Source organism: Phaseolus vulgaris, chromosome 11 (assembly GCF_051622355.1).
Source record: "Phaseolus vulgaris cultivar YP4 chromosome 11, ASM5162235v1, whole genome shotgun sequence".
Lineage (NCBI taxonomy): Eukaryota > Viridiplantae > Streptophyta > Magnoliopsida > Fabales > Fabaceae > Phaseolus > Phaseolus vulgaris.
This window is the reverse complement of record NC_143508.1, coordinates 43,718,833-43,723,199: the sequence shown is the minus strand read 5'-3', so window position 1 is coordinate 43,723,199 and position 4,367 is coordinate 43,718,833. Positions and strand designations below refer to the sequence as shown.

General features: G+C 34.4%; 1 long non-coding RNA gene across 1 annotated transcript; it reads left to right on the top strand.

Annotated features, from left to right (window-relative positions):
• The first annotated feature begins 2,049 nt into the window (after positions 1–2,049).
• On the top strand, positions 2,050–4,106 carry LOC150023277 (uncharacterized). Its single transcript, XR_016517629.1, has 3 exons — positions 2,050–2,188; positions 2,502–2,947; positions 3,867–4,106. It is a non-coding gene; the product is annotated as an uncharacterized LOC150023277 (long non-coding RNA).
• Positions 4,107–4,367: the final 261 nt, after the last annotated feature.

The window sequence follows — 4,367 nt, the reverse complement described above, 5'->3', positions numbered from 1 at the left end:
GCTGGTGTGCTTTAGAATAGGATATGGGGTAGATTATATTTGTAATCCACTATTTGTTGAATCTAAAGCTTAAGTGTTTTCAAATCTTTTAAGTTTAAAGTGGTTTTCAAACTAAGTGAAAAACAACCTATTGTTTTGTCGAAACAACCAATTCCGAGGATGTTTGACCCTCGGCAATTGACACATGCTAGTATTGAGTCCGAGGGTGTTTGACCCTCGACAAACGTGTGAGATCGAACACTCGTTTGAAAACACCCGAGTGACTATTCTAGAATATAATGGATCGAAATTGGATTAATTTTTTTCGCATAAGTGATGAGTACGAAAGAGGAGTAGAAGGATTTATACAATTTGAGCAATATAATAATAGTGGTCATGATAGAGCAAAGATCAGGTGTCTGTGCGTTAACTGTTTGAATGGAACTGGATGTTAAGATAATCAGGGAACACCTTCTATGTGATAGGTTTCTTCATTCTTATACAACTTAGACATGGCATGGTGAATTATTAAATTTACCACGTGTTTTCGTAAATGAAGAATACGTGGGGTCCACCACGGATGATGCAGTACATGATGATGTAGATCATGATTGATTGGAGAACATGATTCGTGATGTGGGAGCTGATTCTTTTGCAAAGCGCATGGATATGGAAGTATGTCAAGCGTTGTAGAGACTCAATTGTATCCTGGATCAACTAACTTCACATGGTTGTCGGCGGTGTTAAGATTGATGAATTTGAAGGCAATAAATGGATAGACTGACAAAAGCTTCACGGAATTGCTTCAGTTGTTGAAGGATATGCTTCCAGAGGGAAATACCCTACCTAATCGTAATTATGAGGCCAACAAGATTCTTTATCCAATGGGTATGGAGTATAAAAAGATACATGCATGTCCTAATGATTGTAAATTACACAGGAAAGATTTTGAATTGTTGAAAAGTTGTTTAAGGTGTGGGTTATCACGTTATAAGTTGAAACAAAAAGATGATGATACTATTGAAGAGATAGAAAAGCATGGACCCCCAATGAAGGTTATGTGGTATCTTCCCATCATTCAAAGGATGAAGCATTTGTTTGCAAACCCAAACGATGCTCACTACAAAAAAACGTGTATAAAATGGCGGTTTTAATATGGCGGTTATTAATAACTGCCACAATCTGCCGTATAATACGACATTTTAGTAACCGCCACAATGATCCTTTAAAATATGACATTTTTAACTGCCACAATTATCCTTCAGAATAAAATTCCTGCTTTTGCTTTCCCTCCTACACAATTCCTCTTTATTTCCAATTTTTTCTTAAACTTTTTTGTTACTCTTGGAAAGTGAATACACTCACACCAAAACATTTTTCCCTCCCTCTGCTAAACAATTTCCCTCTCTCTCACGAAACCTACCACTCTTCCCCTCTTCCCCTCTTCCCCCTCTCTCCCTGCAAAACACTTAAGAAACCTACCTTCCTGCGAAGAGTTTCAGAATGGCTATGGTTTGTGTTGGTGGTCGTTCGTTCCCCAGTTGTGTGAGTGACTGTGGTGGTTCATGTTGGCAGTGCGGATTGGTGGTGCGGTGGTATGGTAACCCAGTGTTGGTGGCGCGGGATGAGGGTGCGATAGTGGGTGCAGTGTGTGGCGGTGGCGCGAGCTCATTAGGGGTGCTCTGGTATGCTGGTGCGACGACGGCACAGACTCGTTTGGGTTGCGCTCTGGTGCGCTGGTGTGGCGGCGTTGGAGCGGCGTCGTGACTGTGTAGGTGGCGCGCGAAGGTGTGCGACGGTGGTGGTGCTACGACTACTTGAGTGGCGTGCGCATGTGCACGATAGTGGTGGTGCAGCGTGCGACGTGGCTTCTGTGGTGAGCGAGAGTGAAGAGATATATCAAAACTGTAACATATACATATTTGTACATTGTATATACTATGATTTACATTATTTCATATAATAATGTGAGTCTATCTAAAGGATACATTCCTAGTTTTCAAATTTTATGTATATGATAATGAGATGTATCCATAAAATAAATTGATTTTTGTTTGAAATTTATGGAACCTTAATGGCTTTTACTACTTTATCTGGAGGACAAGTGTTCAACATGTTGAGATCAGCTGCAAAGCTTTCCCCAATTGCTCATATGCGTGAAGTTAATTCACCAATAGCAAGAATATTTGCTGACCAACTTTTAGCTGAGGTGAGACACAAGCAACATCATTTAAATTTCAATTCATTTATTGAATACAATTTGAGTTTGATGTTTTTTTAAAAATTTTCTTAATGTGACAGCATCTTGACTTAATAGGCATCCATGAATTCATTCGAAACGGGTAACATAAAACATAAATCAACCTTGAAATTTTAGAACTTCTTTATGCAAAAAGTTATGATTTTGATTCCAACAATAGTATCTAAACATGTAATGAGTAGGGAAGCTTCTACCAAATTAGTGAAAGGCTTGTGCACAACCTTAAAAATTGACTACTCAAACCTGTTTGCATATTTCATAGGTACCATGAATGTTGTTGGCAATATCAATTAAGAATATGAGGAGGAATTAAACCATAAACTGAAATTAGTTGTCTCTCTGATGTATTCTAGACTAGATATTGCTTGACAGGTTGTCCAAGATTCCATCGTTAAGGTATGTATGTCCATCTGGTGCCCTCTTATGTAACTAGTTAGTTATTATAGCTTTGCTAATTTTTAGGACCTGGCCATCCAAACTTCTAATTGACAAAATAGATGTTATGATGAAAATTGAAATTGGCAAAACATTAAAATTGGTATTGTGATACTGACACATGACATGTTTTAAGAGGTCAAATTTTAATGCACTAATGTGTGGGATGTTGTGCGCTGTGAATGTATAATTCATCTGGAAAAGGCATATGACAAACTCATGATGGCTCAGTTGACTAATCGGAAAAAGGGCGTAACTTTTGGATCATTTAAGGTAATGTAGGGGAATCTATTTTGTTGTGTAGTTATTGTTTAAGTTCCATTTAAGGTTGAAGCTATTTTTGTTAATTTAGTTTTGGATGTGTTTGATGCTTTCAATATTCACTGGATATAAAGGGTTATTTTATTTTTTTGGGAAGGGATGGGTTGCTATGGAAGTATGAAATAGTTGTGAACTAGGATAAGGATAGCTAGTTCAGTGGCCATGTTTCTTAAATAACATATGAATTTAGATAGGGTTATAAAATAAAATTTACGAAGCACAGAGGCAATATTAGGAACTTTTCCCCTTGAACACTTAAAGGTATTAACTAATATTTCGTGAATTCATTATGGTCGATTGTAATTCAAGTGTTAGTTTATACTTTACAATATAAAATTTCCATGATGTTCTGTTTTTCATTATCTATATAATTAACATTCATTTTGGTCCTCTAAAGATATATGTGAGGTTAGATTGGTTCTCCAAAGATTGTTGCTTTGATGATAATTAATGGCATTGGTTTTCCTTAAAAAAAACAATTTGATGATAAAATGTGAAAATTTAAAACCAATTTGATCATGTTATTGATTTGATGTATTTATAAATTGAGGACCAGTGTGTGTTGGTATCATCTTTGAAAGACCAATATTGTCATTTAAACTAAATTTACACGTATCATGCAACTTAGTCTACGAGTGATGGTGGGATGAGTCTGGTTTTTTGTCTGTCTCATAACACAAACTATTTCTTCAATGACACATTTTATGGCATACATTGGTTTTTTATTTACTCTGGAAATAAGATGCACACCTCTCTTGCAACTAGTTTTATTTGAATATTTTTTGGTTGTTGAATGCTAACCTTAGTTAGTATCTATCCCATTTTTCTGTGTGTATTGCCGCTAAGTTGACAGCCCTTATGGTATCTGCAGGAGTTGATAATCACCACTTCATCGGCATTCATGCTCCATCATGAAACTAGAATATATCACCAAATAGAATATAAGATCAAGTGGAGGCAGTAAGATAAATTAGGAATGGGAATTTACTTGTAATATGTTTAGAAATTGAAACAATTTATATTTTGACAATTTAATTTACTTGTTCTTTGGATTAGTTTGACATTATCAACTTTGTTCTCTCAATCAATGGATGAAGTCATCTTTTGATTATTATATTTATCAATTTTAATTATATTATGAAACATAAATGTGTAGTGAAATTTAATTATAATATCAAATTAATTAATATTATAAAATAGAATTAAATAAATTATTATAAATGTTAAAAATAAAAATAAAATTAAAGTTTAATTATAATTATAATATGAAATTAAATAATATTATGAAATCAAATTATAAAATAGAATTAAATAAATTATTATAAATATTAAAAATAAAATTAAATATTTAATATTCGAATTATGACGGTTA